This window comes from Anser brachyrhynchus (genome assembly GCF_964034855.1).
Source record: "Anser brachyrhynchus genome assembly, chromosome: 5".
NCBI lineage: Eukaryota > Metazoa > Chordata > Aves > Anseriformes > Anatidae > Anser > Anser brachyrhynchus.
The window spans coordinates 23,966,871-23,986,018 of NC_137699.1; the positions used below are offsets into that span (position 1 = coordinate 23,966,871).

The following is a 19,148-nucleotide window of genomic DNA, read 5'->3' on the forward strand; positions in this document are numbered from 1 at the left end:
TTAGGCAAATTAAAATCACTATCATTAAAGGGGAAAAATAATTTCTCTTTCCCACCCCTCTCCACCCTTCTGCCCATTGTCAAAAGGACATTTTCAAGGTCATATTTATTAATGACTTTTAAACTCTTATGCATTTGTATATAATCACAAATAGACTATGAAGAATTATGACGGCCTCAGAGGAAAGTGGTTGTATATATACAGTATATTCTTATTGAAAATATGACACAGGCTTCAGTAGAAACATGACACCAAACAAACAAGCAAACAAACAAACAAAAAATATAATAACAACAAAACAAACATACAAAACAAACAAAACCAAACAACAACAAATCTTTGGCAATCCCATTAAAAAGGGAAGAAAAAAAAACTTAGAAAATATCCTATAGTCAAAAGAGTGAACCCATACTCACAAAAAATATTCCATACTCACAAGGTGAACAGAAAGGGAAGTGATATCTAATTATACATATTAATAGCTCCTTCGGTAACCCTAAATTTGTCCCATGTATTTCAGACCTCAGTCAAGATAGTGTTACAGCAGGTCTGTAAGAAATATGCTATCCTGAAGAGTACAAGGGGAGAGACAGTTAAGTTCTTTAACTATTTTTAAAGGACTGATAGAGCTAATAGCTAGATTAATTTAACAAAACCAAGTGAACAAAGAAATTGAAAGAGAGCTGTCTCTCAAAATCAGATTTATCAGGAAGAATATCCTTATCATTCTGTTCCAGTCCTACCAATAATCATGAGGGAGTGAAAACAAAAACTAATCAGGGCACTGTGGTGTGTTACTCACAAGCTCATAACTGGCAGTAAAATAGAAAGACTGTGTCTGCTGTGGTGAATAATTTCTACACTGAGGCCCAGAACAGACAAGTCCCGTCATTTGTAACATCTGTCTCAGAAAAACTGAGCCAAAATGAGCTAGTTAGAAAGTTACATGTCTTGCTTTTATTCCAAGAAACTTGGCTTAAAAAAGCCCTCAGGGATTCTACATTTTGAGAGATTTTTCTAAAACAGATAAAACATATGAACTAGGCCACGGAATGACATTTGTGCGTCTTTATTTATTTTAGAAAAATGTAATCATGAGGTATTATGGAATGATTCATATAGGTGAAAGCATACCTATGTACATATGCACATATACACTTTAAGGTGCTTAGTGGAAACTATGATTTTACATTAATGGTAAGTGATTGCTTTTATCAAATGCTATAAATAGCATGTAGAAATGTATACAAATTTTTAAAATGGTTATTCAACTGTAGCTTAATGAAAAAGGCTCAAGTAGTCTCAAAATTGGAATTATAAGATATAGAGCTTATCAGGTAAGCTTATTCTCTCTTTGAATGCTGTTGTGTTTTTGTTGTTGTTGTTTGTTCATTTGTTTGTTTGTTTTGCAGAAGTAACCAAATTATTTCCTTCCTTCCTTCCTTCTTTCTTTCGTTCATTCCCCTTCTTCCCTCACTCTTGTTGGGTGTCTCTGGTAAGCATACAGTAAACACCCAGAAATGTTTGGCTTTTCACACAAACCCGTCTTTGTTATTACAGATCAGGAAGGAAGAAGTGATGAGCCATAATCTCCCTTTGTGCAAACAATGTGGTCACACTCAGATCTGTTGTTTGATCCAAGCTTTAAGAAAAAAAAAAAAATAAAAATAAAATCATAGAATCATAGAATAATTAAGGTTGGAAAAGACCTGCAAGATCATCTGGTCCAAACATCCCCCTACCACCAATTTCTACCTAAAAACCTACCACTAAACCATGTCTCTAAGCACCACGTCCAACCTTTCCTTAAATACCTTCAGGGATGGTGACTCCATCCCCTCCCTGGGCAACCCATTGCAATAAACCACTAACCTACCTTTAAGATAGAAGCTGCTTTAGGTTTATGGTACTTATTATGTGTCTATATCAATACTAACCATTGTAGTCATCTGGTATCTTTTGCTTGTTACACCAAAAGTTAGACAGTATAAATTCAGTGCTGAGTCAGTCATGTTGTAATTTGCCAGGTTCACTGTGTAACTAAAACTGAAAGACTGAAAGCACTTTTTGGAATTCTTAGTCTTTTCAGCAATCTGAAAGAATTGTGTTTTAATTTAGTTATTTTTTTTTCAAAAGCTGTCTCTAGTTAAATCTACTTGCAAAGAATTTGCAGAAAAGACTCATCTCTAAAATAGTAACAGAAAGTTGGCCCAGCCTGCTAGAATGCAAGGTGAAGTTATTCTGCAAATCTTTCATTCTTATTCTGCTGCAGTGCTGCACAATTACAAAGGGATCAAGCATAAAACTAACACCAACACATGGTATTGATAACTGTCATGATATTTATGCTGCAAGAGTGATTAGTTCTTTTGGCTGAAATTTTCAATCCAGAGAGATGTATCATCTGGCTTCTTTATGGTAATGAATAGGGAACTGCTTATAAGGTGGGAGAACTTGGTCCCTATTGTGGTCACATTATGAGAACTGTCAGAAGTCATTGTTGCAGACATAATACAGGGGTGATGTGACCCTTGGTCTACATTATTTCCATCATTCTTTCATCTTATTTAATGTAATTCACTTAACTACTTCAATTCTAAGCAAAGCTATAAAATTTCCATAGAGCTTCAACTTTAGGCTTCATCTACCTTGTTTACCAAAACTCACCACCACTGGTTGCTGTTTCATGCAGCTGTGCCATGTAACAGCTGAACAATCTTCTGCAGGCAAATATATCATTAGATTGTGAATGGCTGTCAAATCTAGCTGATGCAAGAGCAGTGAGCTACAGGCTGACCACCTGACCTATATGAGATGTCAAAAGATACAGATATTGTAAACAAGTCTTTGTCTTACATATGGCAATTGGAGACTTTGTGTAATAGCAAATTTTGTAGAACCCCTCTGTTGTTCACCCCCAGCAAAGTACAAGCTACTTGCTAACTCAGATTGTCACTTCTTATCTGACAGAACAATGTACTCTTATGTATTGTATATTATATATTATATATCTTATATATAAAAGTCAAAGACTTTCCAGCTTCTCACACCACCCTGCCAGGCTGAGGGTGCACAAGGAGCTGGGAGGGGACAGCACCAGGGCAGCTGACCCAGACTGGCCAGAGGGATGTCCCATACCATAGGGCATCATGCTGAACAATTAATATGGGGTGGCTGGCTGGGGGTGGGAGGGGTGGCGGGAGTGCTGCTCGGGGACAGGCTGAGCATCGGTTAGTGAGTGGTGAGCATTTGCATTGTGCATCACTTGTTTTGTACATATTATTATTCTTATCATTATTATTATTTCCCTTCCTTTTCTGTCCTATTAAACTGTCTTTATCTCAACCCACAAGCTTTTACTTTTTTTTCCTGCTCAATTCTCTCCCTCATCCCACTGGAGAGAGGTGCCTGGGGGAGGATGAGGGAACAGCTGTGTGGTGCTTAGCTGCCTGCTAGGTTAACCACAACAATACCACTGTAGAATCAGGTGATTTGTGATATTGAAAGTATTGCATATATGAGAAACTTGTGTTGTATTTCAGGAGGAAGGCTCATTGATCTGTTACTCTTTGTCAACAATACAGTAAAGTACTAAGCCTTCAAGTGCCTTCCTTGTAAAGCACTGCTTCTGTATGTTCCTCTGGGGATGGAAATGTGGTGGTTCCTGGGCTCATATCTTCCATCATAATGTTTATTCACGAAAGTGGTGACTGTTATAAGCACCAGGGAATACTAAAAGGAGAGAGCCCAAGGATGTACCTACATTCCCCATGATGAGATTTATATAAACTGAACATAGAAAGAGTTTAGATCAGTACAAGATATCAGAGTTCAGCTGTACTGTCAGGCTTAAAATCTATAATATGGAGGGGAAATACATGGAAGTCAAAGGAATCAGTGAACTTAAGTCCCAGTTTACAGTAAGCATAAGACACATTGCACAGGTATAGATCAAGACCAATTTTTTCTTCTTTTTAAGTAATTTATATGCATTTATTTTGTCACTGCTTTGTTGCTTTGCTTATGTATTTCTTAACACTCCATGGTGATTACACAACCAGCATGTTTATAAAAAGCAGCCATAGCTCCTATGGGGCAAAGACATTTAAACATGAAGGACCACATTTCTACGTGACATTCCAGGTGATGTTTCACTACCTTAAATATGACCTTAAATACCTTTCTGGGATATTAATAGCTAACAAATAAGCTGCATTCAAAAGTTCACTTTTCCTGTATTCACAATAAATCCATTTGAATTTGCCCTACCGCCTCAAAATCATAATTTATTAATTTTCTCAAAATAGGTAATTTTAGACACAAATAAGTATACAGTTTGGGTGCAGATTTGCTTGAAGTTCATTAACTTACAAGAATAATCATAATTACTTCAGTAATTAATTTCTGAAATTTAACTTATTTATCCTGAATATATCCATTGCTTGGATGAGTAAGTACACTAGCACTTTAATAAATGTAAATGAAGTATGAACAAATGGTTTCCTTTTAATCATCTAGTTGCATGAAGGAATTTGCAAATACCATGACTACATTGTAAGTGTTTGGCAAAGTTATTGTTTTACAAATCTGTAATGCTTTTAGGCTGGTTTGATTTCTACTGTTATTTCAAGTCAGTAAGTTCTCAGCTAGAGCCAGCGTCTTGTCAGGGTGATGATGGAAACCAAACTCAAGGATTCTGTACTGGATGGCCAGCTAAGCTGAAAAGGCTTCTCAAAGAATTCCTAAGGGAGTTCTCAAGGAAAGCAAAACATATTTTGCATTATTTTTCTCCTTCTATTGACCTGAGGCTTACAGCATTTTAAATAATCCTGGCTTGGTTTTTGTTTGTTTGTTTGTTTGTTTTTGTTTGTTTGTTTTTGGCTGAGGGAGCTGGGGTTGTTCAGTCTGGAGAAGAGGAGGCTCAGGGGTGACCTTATCATGCTCTACAGGTACCTTAAAGGAGGCTATAGCGAGGTGGGGGTTGGTCTATTCTCCCACGTGCCTGGTGACAGGACGAGGGGGAATGGGCTAAAGTTGTGCCAGGGGAGGTTTAGATGGGATATTAGGAAGAACTTCTTTACTGAAAGGTGTTGTTAGGCGTTGGAATAGGCTGCCCAGGGAAGTGGTTGAGTCACCATCCCTGGAGGTCTTTAAAAGACGTTTAGATTTAGAGCTTAGTGATATGGTTTAGTGGAGGACTTGTTAGTGTTAGGTCAGAGGTTGGACTAGGTGATCTTGGAGGTCTCTTCCAACCTAGATGATTCTGTGATTCTGTGATTCTGTGGTTTTCTGCACAGCCTACATGGCAATTAAAAACAAATACTGCAGAGGTAGTTCTCAGACCAGTGCATGAAAACTTTTATATCATTGTGTAGTGCCAATGACTTTACTTAAGCCCAATCATCATCTCTAGCTGTAGTGCCTCCAGGTATAATTTCTGCTCTACCAGCAACCATTGTGCAAGACATTCAACAAAATAAGGCTTTTAAAGTTATGCAGTTACAAGGGTCAAGGCAAAGGGAAACTTGCCTGAATTTTACCTTGCAGCATATATGTCTAAACTGTCATAAAGACTAATCTTGTTCAGGATCAACTTTACTTCCATGTACCAACAGTAGTTATTTCCTATGTAATCTGGAAAGATTCTCCATAAACCTGAAATTATCTAGGTCTGAGCAATGATACATCTCCAAAAGAATAGTAAAGACTGCTCAAAATTGTGTCCAACTATCATCAGTCAGATTGCTTAAGAGAGAATGTAGTTTTGCATATTTAGGAAAAAATAAAAAAATAAAAATCCCAGTTTGCAGAGAGCCATTCAGATGCCCAGCACTCCTGATGGGCTCAAGTCTTGGGTAACATTCAGCAACCTCAAAATCTGTGCCTTTTTCACTTTTCTTCTAAATTCTTTCTTACTATTGTTGTTGTTGTTTGTTTGTTTTCAGCATATCAAGGTTTTTAAGAGTTTCTTCTCTTGGATATTCTAGGCCTTTTTTTCCAAAGTTTCTTGCTGGAGTGAGGGTATTCACTTACTTTAGAATCCAACTACTATAAGAACAACACAAAAAGATTCTAACACACCAGTTATTTCTACAAAACACATTACATTCTATACATTATTGCAATGTGGATGAGAGGACAGAGTCTTTCATAGGATTTGGTTAAAAAGTTTTGGACAAAAGAAGTATTTTTCACATTTTTAGGAACACTGTTTTACACTCCTTTTTTTTTTAAAAAAAAAAAGATTTCAAAAACCTAATGGGAAGTTAGAAAATGACAGAAATACGTTAAAAACAGTAAGATTTAATCTTATTAGCTCAAACCTCTGAAGGCATATGGAATCTGTTGTTAACATGTCAAAATGTGAGTTGACCACTATTTTTTCTGTAAATGCCTACACAGCTGAGGACTCTGTTGGAATTAATGGGATTCTAATGCAACTAAACAGGATTAGAGGAGAACATTTGAGAGAAAAAAAAAAATTATCTTATATTCATGATTTTTTTCTTGTTTTTAGTTCCAAGAAAAAGGAGGATTGTGGATATCCACAAAATTAATTCTCTTTATATTAGGGTTTAATTAATCCAGAATGACAGTTGAGTCCGCTTTCTTAATGTTCCATTGTAAATCATCTGCAAAGCTTCAGTTAACTTGAATTCAGAGGCATTTATGCACTGCAAAAATGAAAACATTAATCCAGAATTATCACTACGAAGTAAATGTAATTCCATTACATTTCACGCCAAAAACCGCTATCTGTAAGCCTTTAAAAATTGAAGGATAATTTTTAAATCAATCCTTCTAAGTATGAAATAATGCCATATTTTACCTTCACAGAAATAAATAAATAAATAAATAAATACTATAAATGATGTAGAATTGTATTAATGATTAATATCCTGATTTTGGTTACTTTTGATGTATTAAGAGGTATGTTTATCTTGTCAACTCTGTCCATTTTCAATGTGCTTAATTATCCAAAAGAACAATAATAATTATAAACAGAGTTGTGCTTTTCGTCAGATGATGAGCTACAACTGATCCTGACTTCCTTGAAATTTCTTTGAAATGCTACACCTGAACTGTTTAGTAGAAAAGGTTTCTGAGCCTGGATTATTTGCAAGTTGCTCAGAGTATATTATACATGCTGTAACGTTGACAAACTGAATTACATCTTACTGTTTGTATACCTTGAACATGCAAACCGTTTCCAAGAGGAGAAAAATGAACAGTAAAAGTGGATGTCTTTTGTCAAGAAATATTCAAACAAGTATTTGTAAATTTTATATATTTTGTAAAGTTCTGACCTCTGCACAAATTCTCCATAGCACCAGCATTCTCTCAAGCAATAAATACAGTGGCACAGGCTTAGAGTCAAATCAAATTATCCTTTATTTAAGAATGAATTCTATTATTTATGGAGCAGTGTTGTCCAGTAATAAAGGCCTGACACTTTAAGCACTCCCTGCCAATCTTGAATATTTCTGCTGTTGCTTGTACTTTAGCAGAAAAGGTTGCACTGTGTTATTTTCCTTTTTTAAACAATATTATACGCTTCTAGCTCAAGACCATCCAAAACATGATATCAGCTACAGTTTTCACATCTTTGTTCTACATCTTGCTCCAGAAACATTTCTTCCAATAAACAGTCCATTCAAGGCCAGCTCCTTACAAAACAACAGTGTCTCCTTAAACATTTATTATATAGTAATTATTATACATTATTATACACTTTGTATACATTAATAAGCATTGTTTTTGGCAGAAAGTTTTTGCAAAGTTCTGGTTTGTAATGGCCTAAAGGCAATCTGTGTGGGGTCCATAACCAGGATCAAAGAAATATTTAGATATACATATTGAGCCATGGCCTGCTGGAGCTGGTGGAAAGGCAATAATTCTGTCTTCCTGTACAAAAGTCTTCTGCAGGTAACTGGTTCCCAGTGAGAGATCACAAATTAATGAACTAAATAGGATTTTCTTTATGTTAAAGTAGCTGGAACCCAAACTGAACAACATATATAATTCATGCCAGTACTTCAATTATTAAACGAATATATTTGCTTAACCATCATCCAAGGTAACAGTGACATGACTCAGATTGATATGCAGGTAAAGGAAAAGACCACTGTACTGGCCTAGAGTACGCACAAAATGCACCTATCTAAGCACTGAAAATCAAAGCAGATCCATAATTACGAATATTACTGTTTTTGAGGACCAGGCGTTTCAATCAATAATGTTACTGTGGTAAGAAAGAATGAAAAGCAATGCAGAATAGTACTCTTGGGCTATTCTGTCTCTTTTGATTTGAATAAGGAACAGGGTGAATAATGAACCAAATGGTTTCATGCATATACTGCATGAATAATTTTTTTGTCCTATAACGATCAAGACAAATACAGAAAAAAACACCAACAGAGAATGAAGTGCCAAGTACATACTTAAAGAAGACTGTTTCTTTCTTGAGTATTTTTCTGCAGGAAAAGTATTTCAGGGTTGTGTTTGTGTGCAGAATGCGTGACCTGCAGAGAGTGAAAGGGCAATTTTCTATCAAAGATCTCTTCTATTGAACCTAAAAACTAATAGGAAACAGGCACCAGTTTGTACTAGGAGGAGAGAACAAAATTTCATTACAAAACAAACCACTTCAGTTGCTGGAGAGATTAATGGGGTGCTTTTTCCCTAGCTTGCTGTGTCTTGTACAATATATAACTCTGCATGCTTATTAAGGAGGGATGAGGGACTACATGCACACAGAGAGTGCATTGCACTGCTTAAACTAGCTCATCACTGCCTTGTTGAACAGAGTTGTGGCATTATGGTATGTCAGTAGCAAAGCTTAAATCCATGGTCATTTAAGTCACTGTCAAGGTTTTAAAATGTGATTCAGCAAAAGCAGTTAAACAACTTGCCAAAAACATAAGCTAGAACATCCTGTACCCTTTCTTCACATGCTCAGGAGACTCCTGGAAAAGGAAGCCGCTTTCCATCATGAAGCATGAAATAGACACCTTTAAGTGAGTGAAAAATAAGTCATTTTCAATATAATGTGCTCAAAATGATCTCAAGTGAGACAAGGTATTATTTATCCTAATGAGATTTTTAGAGATATTATATTTCTCTTTTAAAACTGTGTTAAGATATTCTTTATTACCTGCATTCTTCATTTACTAGTTCTGCTACCCCTATTTTTATCAGACACTATTTTCTATAGATAGGAGAAATTAAGGCTCTTTCCTTCTTATTAAACTTTCTCAGTGAAGCTTGTGTACAAGGTCAGATTTCAAGGTCAGATGCTCATTTCTCTTTCTCCCCCCCCCCCTCCCCCCCCATTTTCTTCAATGTAGATCCAAGCAACAGAGGTAAGAGCAAGCTGATGAGTGGGCTTATGCCTGCCAGGTCCCATGATCTGCTTTTTTCCAAGCGTACTGTTTTCTAATAGCCAAGCAACAGATCAAGCTCAAAGCATTCACAGTAAATTTAGGAACAGCAGACCCAATCTGGGATCACACAGCAGAGCAGCATGCAGAGCAGCATGCAGAGTATGCTGGTAGACTAGTGAGGTGATTTTCAGCAGTCCCTGTCTCCTCTTTGTCCAGACCATATGAAAGTAAGTTTGGATATGTGTAAAGGTCTGAAAAATACTAGGGCTCCCATGTAGGTCTTGTTACAGAATCATAGAACCATTTAGGTTTGAAAAGACCTCTAAGATCATCTGGTCCAACCTTTAACCTAGAAAATAGAATATAGAATAAGTTAAATCCTATGGCTGACTGTATTTGCAGGTAGTCATTGTGTATTAAACCAAGATATGCCAACCAAGGTATGCCACCAAGAAAATAAAAACAGCTAGTGGTTTAATTTTTGTCTCAAATAACTTGGTTACGTTCATCTATATCACAAGCAGAAACCTGACATTTCAGACAAGATTTTCAGATACATTTAAAGTAATATAAAAAGGCATTTGTAGAAGAATACTCACTCAGAACTATGAATAAATGATAACATATATATGTAGTATTTTCAGATTTTCAAAGCTTCTTAAATTTTCATTAACATACTTCACGTTGAAAGCTTAGTATCACTAATCAAGATTTAATTCTACTGTATTCTGTTATTGATGGTGGCCCACATTTACTTCTGTGTCGCCTTGTGGATAAAAAATATGTGTTGACATACATTCAAAATAGAAATAGAAATGCCATAGAAATTTCAATTTGAAGTTACTTAACTTTTTACACTAATCAAGTAGCATTTTACACTAATCAAGTAACATTTTACTGATAGAATCTCAAAGCATGTATAAGTATCAGTTAATTATTAAAATCTCCATTAAATGGCCAACAATATTTATTGCAATATTTTGTAAGTTGCTATATCAGAGTAGAGAAAGGATAGGTGCATTAGACAGTGTTACAAAGTACTAGAAGCAAAGACATGATTATGATATAGGACACAAAAGCCACAATATTCTCTGTCCAAGTGATTTTATTCCTTTCCATAGAGATAGTGTGCTGCTCTGAAATGCATAAGCATTTTCTACAGCTTCCAAAAATGCTTAGCATTCTGATTACAATCAAAAGATTTTCTGGTTAACATCCCTGTTGGCAGTATTCCCTAGAAACAGAATGTCACAGATCAAATATTTATCACAGATTTTTAAAGATAATACAAAACTCCTGCTCTTTTGACAAAACCTTTCAGACCCAGTATGTTATCCTTTGACTCCAAAGACAAAACGATCTGGGAGGAGTAACTGGACTTACTGCAATGTCTTCAAGAAATCTGAAGTAATCAGTTCATTTTGCCTGGCTTTACCCTGCCTGAGTGGGACGGTTCAAAAGCGTCCCATTGACCTCAGCAGCCAGGGATTTAAACTGTCTTTGTTTGCAGCATGAATACAACTATTAGTGGTGAAATGACACCATTCTACTTGATCTGGTTTCCAAACATGTCCCATCAGCTTCAGCTTTCAACTGTGTTTTGTAAGGGATATTGCTTCTTTTCACAGGGGCAAACAGGACGCAGTACTCAAAGACGTACTTTTTTTTTACGTACTTTTCCTTGTTGCAGCTCACATGCACCAAGGAATAAAAACCCAAACTAAAAGCTTCCCTTACATAGCTTGGAAGTTGTTTTTTGTTTTGTTTTGTTTTGTTTTCATGGAAATATCTCAAAGCTGAATTAGTAGTGCTGTATTGTTTTAAACGTAGAGTTATAGCTCTAGGACTGATGGCTGCTTGGAAATTCATGTCTGAGAATCCTGTCATCAGCAAACACCCTAAATGTACATAGAGTACTGGCTTTTGGCTACTTACACTTCTGTCCATCTGTTAAATTCACACTGTGCCAAGTCATAAGTGAAGATGTCTCCCTTGGGCATAGGAATTAGGCTGTGATTGTGTTAGATAAGCAATAAATATAGCACTGAAAATGTCATCTCTTTTGAAAGACTTCCCTTTGTGTCAGGACTTAGTATACATACTTTTATTAAATTATGTAATGATTATACCATACCTATTGAAAAAATGCTAGATCAATAGGGACTGGTCTGTTTAATTTTAAGAACACATATTTTTCCAGTTAAAATATTGGGCTTGTGTTACTAAGGGTCCAACTAATTGCAAGAAGTCAGACAACAGCTGGGTACTTAAGAAACTTTTTTATGAATGCCATTAAAAATCTTAGTTTAAGCATATGGTATTGTTCATCCAGAATTTTTTGTATTAGTAGGTCTCCTGACATTCTTTTTGCGTTATATATGGTAGGTGTTTACATCATCCTGAAAATAATCAGAAAAAATATAACGCGTTTTAAACCCCTAAGTAAACAATCATTTTAAACACTAAACACTTCATTTTAAAGGAGAAAACTGAATAAAATTATTCTTTTAACATTTTAATCAAAATCATTTGATAAATAATTGCAAGTACAGAATGTGGCTAACATAAAAATGTGTTAAAGTTCTTGGCAAATTCTGTAGCCAGGAAAAGACAAAAAAATTGCAAAAAATGGTCTCCATGTTGAACACTGCTGGACACATGAATAAAATAATCACCTCCATTGTATAAACAGAGTTTCTTTTATAAAACATGACAATCTGACATGAAAAGAACTTGTGAGTGGTGCTGAGATTTCTTATTGGCATGCCATTATTGTTTGTAAAAGTGTAATCAATAAATATGTGTTGTGGTTTAACCCAGCTGGCAGCTAAACACCACACAGCCGTTCGCTCACCCTCCCCCCCTCCCTCTCTGGGATGGGGGAGAGAAACGGGAAAGTGAAGCCTGTGAGTTGAGATAAAGACAGTTTATTAAGACAGGAAAATAATAATAATAATAATAATAATAATAATAATAGTATTACTAATAATAATGTGTACAAAACAAGTGATGCACAATGCAATTGCTCACCACCCGCTGACCGATGCCCAGCCTATCCCCGAGCAGCCCGGCCCCCCACCCCGGCCAGCCACCCCTATATATTGTTTAGCATGACGTCAGATGGTATGGAATACCCCTTCGGCCAGTTTGGGTCAGCTGTCCTGTGTCTGTCCCCTCCCAGCTCCTGCTGCACCCCTAGCCTGCTCGCTGGCAGGACAGAGCGAGAAGCCGAAAAGTCCTTGGCTTGGTGTAAGCACTGCTCTGCAACAATTAAAACATCAGCATGTTATCAGCGCTCTTCTCATCCTAATCCAAAATATAGCACCCTACCAGCTACTAGGAGGAAAATTAACTCTGTCCTAACTGAAACCAGGACAATATGTAATTATGGAGGAAACAGCTTCAAGCAGGAAAATTAGAGGATAATATGACTGGCAAAAAAGTAATGTCTTTAAACAAGGAGCTGAAAATCCTAAAGTAGACTTTAACTTAAATACTACATACATAAAAGACACAGAATAATCGGGAGTGACTTCGTAAGGATTATTTTAGAGTTACTATACAGAAAAGCTTTAAGGGGCTATCTTTTGTTTCAGTAACACTGCTGATCACATAGAAGCTTCTAAACTGTTCATCACCATCCTCATTGCATTTCAGCTCAACAGTCCCATTCATTGTTTGCAACTCCCTATATTTCATCATATTTTTGTTTGTTTTCTAGGTTGTTGCACTAAGGGATAAGTAAACAATTTAAAACAGTTCATTCATATTTTAAGTCACATATTTTAGTGTAATTAAACTAAACCCACATTGTTATGGAGCACCACCATCTCACAAATTTCCATTTTTCTGCCTGTTGGAATGCAGTGTCTCTCAGAAACAGCAAAATAGTTGAGAACAAGATATTCTTTTATACTCCTTACCTGAAGAGGATGCATAATAGCTAAAGAACCATCATTACGGCTAACCAAAAATTTTGGTTATCTCATCGTATATCAGGCAGTGTTACATTTAATGACAATCTGAATAATTTTGAATCTAAATAATCTGAATAATTCTGAAGAACAATTTAAAAAAATATTTTCCTTTGAAAAATGTCTGACGGATTTTTATTTTTTATTTTTTTTTCTGGGACCTACAGAGGACTGTGCCAAACTATTGCAGACTGTGACTGAAAGATTGCAGATGTAGGGCCGAACTTGAAAAAGCCTTTTGTGCAAGGACGCAGCAGACAAGCAAGAGATATTTGCAAATGTTTCTAGTTTGTTGTATGCCAATTTTTCTCTAACATTTGTTTTTACTGTTTGTTTTCCAACAAAATTTCCTGCTTATATTTACTGAAATTGTGTTAACAATAGAAACTTATGCTGTGATCATTACCACTTGTTTGTAAAAAAAAGTCAAAGTTGCCTCAGATTCTCTGCTCATAGTCTGAAGTTTCATTTGAGTGCTCCCATTCGCAAGGACTGACTACTGCTTCATGTACGATTTCTGATGTGGAATGAGCTGAAAGCAAGATCACCAGACCTGACATAACAACATAAATGGACCTGGAACCTTTTACAATTTTTGCCAATTTGCTTTTATTATTTTTAAGAAGAGCTGCAATTGAAGCATGCTGGAAAGAAGAAAAGGTCATTGACCAGCTTGGTGAATTACAGTACCTTATCACCAGAGATTCTCTTTCCAGAATAATAAAATGAAAACAAAGCTAAATTCAGCTGCTCATATATGAATATATGTATGATTCAGATATCAGTATATTCACATTCTTAGTCTTTCTTCAGATCCTTAGATCAGCTATTGATTGGGTGCATTTATGAACATATCATCAATGCTTTAACATGCAGAGAGAAAGAAAAGTTCAATTGTTCTCAAATCCTGAAAAGAAATGCCACCTATCAAATCTTTCCAACTTGCTTTTAATTATATTCTTAAAAGAAGTAACTAAATCTATCATAAATTTTAAAAAAGAAATGAAAAAAGAAATATCTCAAGTGAATGACACATTAGAAAAGGACAAGAAAAAAAGTCAAGAAAAAAGCATGGGAGTCCGCTTTACACAAAGTGGACCACACATTAAGTAGTATTATTTAGATATCCATAAAATATGCATGACGAAAAGAGTGCAAATGAGATTACTGAAAGGAAAAGGTTGTTGACAGAGAAGAATGGTTGACTATAATATTGGATTCTTTTAAGGAACTAAAATGTGAAGCATGTTCCATAAAATTCTGATTCGCACAGTGATTCTTTTGTAGTGGTTACTCTATCAGTAGGATCAACAGTCTGGACAGAGTTACACAAGGTATTTCATACAGAAGGACAGGCAGTATTGTCCAATAAGCAATAAAGTTAACCCCCTGCAAAATATGCATAGAGAAAAATATAACTGATTAGTCAAAACAGATGTTTCTACAACTGCTTGAGAAGTTGCATTCACTTGCATGTTTTGTGTTTAAAACAAGCTCTAAGAAGATCTGAAATAGAATCAACATAACAAAATAATAAATTATTGCATGCAAATAGCCTTTTCCCCTTGTCATCTTTACCTTTCCTCTGTCATTCTCAGAAGATAATGCATGAACACTTCATAGCTCATTTTTTGTTGTCGTAAATTGGGACAGGTCTAGTGTAAGGCAGCTTTGTTAACGGTAGTGGAATTTCAGCCATTTATAAGAGGAGATAATTTGTTCATTTACAACAGAAGAGTGTTTGGATTAATGACTATGTCCCATGCCAATGTCCTACAGCCTTGTTAAAAACTCTCACTTCTGCTGGATTTGTGTATGTTCATCTTAGGTTTTGTGTACTTGTTTTATTTACTTCATTATAAGAAAACATCATTGAATTCAACAAAGTTTTGCTTGTTTATTCCAGCAGAATATTTATCTGCCAACCTTTCCTTATAGCTAGTCTAGCCAGTGGTAGAATTAAGAATAGACAAGAGGACAGAAAGTAATTATTCCATGCTTCAATGTGATGATCATTGAATTTAGAAATATGGAAGCAAATTATCTTTCTACTATAAAGTTCACTACTACTAAGTAACACTTTGACAAAGATCAGAATATTTTTTAAAAAATAATAAAATAAATAATAACCTCATTAGAAAAAATTATTAAACTGATGAATTCCTGAACCTAGAGTAAATAGTTCATTTGTACTTAGAGACAAAATATTTGAAGAAATTTCTTTCTCTTCCTCTTCTATTTCTTCTTTGTCTTAATAAATGAGCATTTGAAGAATGAAAAAGTCTAGGTAGCAATCCGGGTGTCCACTGTAAAAACAGTAATTATAATGAATCCACTTCTTGGTAAGGAGATTAAAATATATTCTTCTACAAGAATTTCTTGCAATTTAAAAATAATTAATGTCAGTTGCTGCTTCTAATAAATTAAAATGTGTCTGCCTTGCACTTCCTTTTTTAATATTTTTGTAAAACAGAACATAAGAAGTTTTTCATTTTAATCTTGTCAGTTCTAGTGAAATACCCCTGATAACACCCTGTTTAGCATTTCAAATACTATGTGCTCATTAAAATGCAAATCAAGGGTCCAATCGGAACATGATGGCAATCAAGTTGCAATATTCAATGAAGAGGTTTCCAGGCTGACTTCATTAGTAAACATCATGAATTTCAGGTTCTTACCAGTCTTCTATTTGTTTGTACAACTATAAAGGCTCAATTATGAAGCCTTAAGATAGCCTAAAAATAACATAAGACTAATTAAAAGTCTCAATTAGATTTGTATAAGCTTCTTTTTATTTATTTATTTATTTTAATCTTGCTTTTCTGTTTAACTGTTACAAATGAGCTCTTGGAAGGAAGGCTATAAAATGGTAAGTATGATGTTATACTTCATATTATGAACGCAGATAAAAAGTATATTCTAAATGTTTCCATAGACTTTTAGACTTTTTTAAACTTTAGAATCTTTTCCATAGACTTTTATTGTGGCTATAAAAGGGACAATTCTTATGTATTCTCTATTCTGTATTATTCTTTATGCTTTCACTCAGTTAAGTTATATAGTTTATCAGCTGTGAATTTCTGGTCTCACAAAAATTATACTACCAAATATGTTTCTATTCCAAATCAGAGAAAAAAAAAAAAAAAAAGCAAACATTTATATCTTAAAAATATGTATTTGTAAAAAAATGATTAATGCTGTGAATTCGTTACATTTCTTAAACTAATCTTCACCTGATTTTTTTTGACAGTCAGCATTCTCTGTCAAAACAAACAACAAACAAACGTAGTTACCAGAAAGTGTATATATTTATTATTTTTTTAAAAATGACCATGACAAAAAATCTTTTTTTTAGACCTATTTAGGCTTGTTCCACAAACACACAAACTCTTTTTCAAAACCATGTATTTGTGATTCAGTTGCCTAACATGCACTTTTAACACACAATAGTATCATTAGTGTACTACATATCTGTATTCATAGCATGGTTGATTTTCTTTTTCCAGAATAAGGAAAAAACTCAAAACAAAAAACTCAGAGAACAGTCCACAAGAGATAAAAGATAATAACAAAATATAAGAAAAAAAGTCAAAGAAAATTTCAGTAAAATTGATCTTATTAAAATAAATAAATAAATAAAAGTTATTACACACAAAGCACCTTGAAAAAACAAAAATCATGAAAAAATAGAAGAAAAACTTGTACAATTACAGTAGCAAAAGTACATTTTCAATGCTCTACTATCTGAAAAGCTGATCTCTCATCAAAACTCACAAAACACTTATGACTTAATTGAGCAAGTACTTAATATCTTTGATCTTCAAACCCAGGCATTTTTGTTTGACATAAAATAAGAGTTATAGACCAAGAAATATGACTTCTTGCAAATCTGTGCTCAACAGTGGAAACAAAGAATGCAAAAGTCAGGAGACAACTCAAAAGTCAACCGAGGAAGAACACTGTCAAAAGTCAGACAGCATAGGACCCAGGAAAACTAAATCTATGATAAAAGACCAGGATGTCATCCTCATAATTATCTGTCTGCAGCACATCATCAGCAGTTATCACCTTATCATCATAAGCCAAGCATATTAGCATAAAGCAAGTAAGAGAAAAGGGGCCTTCTGATTGACTTTCACCTCACTGTGTCATCATTATCTATCAAAATGTCACTGGCCCAACATGAAAATAAAGAGAGTTTGAAACAAATATTTATTACCTATACAACTATGAGCTCCTTTCTGTTCAAGGAAGACAAAGCCAAAATGCTTGTTGCGCATTTTACTTTACTGAAATTAGAGCTTGATAAAGCTTGTCATATTGGACTTTTTGAGAGTGCAGATGAGTCTGTTGCAGGTTTCAATTTGTCTGAGATTTTGAGACAGGTTTACAACATTAACAAATACACAGGCATGCAAGACTACATTTCTCCTAGAACCTTCTTCTTTGGTGACAATATAACATACTAGAGCAGAGAAGCAACATGTCCTGGGGTTATATTGAAGAAGCTAGGTATGTCAGCATCCCACAGTAACCTTGGAAACATAATTATAAATGCAAGGCACCTGGTTATTTAAAGCCAGGCAAAATACAAAATATTTCTAAGAGGATCTGATCCAAGTCAGATCCATTCACTTTCTGTGATGCTTCTCAAAGGAGATTACAAGTCTCTAGCAGGTGTAAGAGCAGATCAGCATCAGCCTGGATTCTCTCTCTACACTCTTTCCCTTTCAAACAAGCAAAATTTCTGAACAGGGCTGAAGAACAAAGTGTACTGTCATCATTCAAAATATGTTTGCCTTACTGGTGCTTTTGAAAAATGAAGCATCTCTTGAAGCAGCCTAGCCCTCCTCATACAGAAGGTAAAGTAATCTGGAACAGAGTGTCTCAGAAAAAGTGAATATATTTAATATTTGTACTTTTATTTCCAAACAACAGTTCACTTGAATGAAAGATGTACTGTACAAAGGAAGAAGTCCTGAAAGGGATATTAAAGCTAGAAAAAAAATGGCACCAGTGAATAAATAAAAAGAAAAAAAAATAGACAAAGAGCTGGCAATACCACCTGACTCAGATAGCTAGTCAAATTTAAATATCAAACATTGATTGCCTAAAATTAATTGAAGACATTTGCAAACATTAGTCAGGCCAGAGTCCATTTGAACAATACTACTTAATGATCAGAAAGCATATGCAGTTCCAAGTGATTCCTATTTAATTTCTAACTAGAAATAAATTATAAGCACATTTATAATAACATACATCAAAGCGTGCTAACATGCTAAAATAGACTGACCATCTCCTCTTTCTGCTTTTCATGAGGGACAAAAACATTCATTAAAGAGAGAGAGAGAGAGAGAGAGAAAGAGAGGGATTGTTGTTAAAAAACAGAGCTGTCAAAAGAGGCTGCAATGTCTGACTTCATATCTGATTTTACATTCCCCACCCCAAAAAAAAAAAAGAAAGAAGAAGAATCTTTGTGTTTCCAATAGAATTCTTGCTAAAATCACCACCTTCTGCTGCTCAGGATGCTTGTAGTTTTGTCTTTGCTTATGAAGAAAGCAAACCTATTTGTCCAATATAGAAAAGGATATTTTTATTATTTTTTTAATGGGCAGATACAAAAAAATCTTAACAACCCTTCACACTTTCACATACCCAGGTATAAAATTATCCAGGTGAGAGGTTATTGTTAAAATTTCACAAAATTGCATGTATCATCAGAAATATTACAAAAGTTGAAAGCAATAAACACCATAATATTTTTTTGAAAGAGAGAGAGAGAGAGAGA

The 19,148-nt window shown here is 34.8% G+C and overlaps 1 long non-coding RNA gene across 2 annotated transcripts in view; it reads right to left on the bottom strand.

Moving 5' to 3' along the window:
• LOC308195691 overlaps positions 1-12,446 on the bottom strand; it is a 767,404-nt gene extending 754,958 nt beyond the window's left edge. For both annotated transcript variants that reach the window (XR_013951737.1, XR_013951738.1), the window contains exon 1: positions 12,414-12,446. This is a non-coding gene — a long non-coding RNA (uncharacterized lncRNA). The remainder of the gene's footprint in view (positions 1-12,413) is intronic.
• Between the last annotated feature and the right edge of the window lie 6,702 nt (positions 12,447-19,148).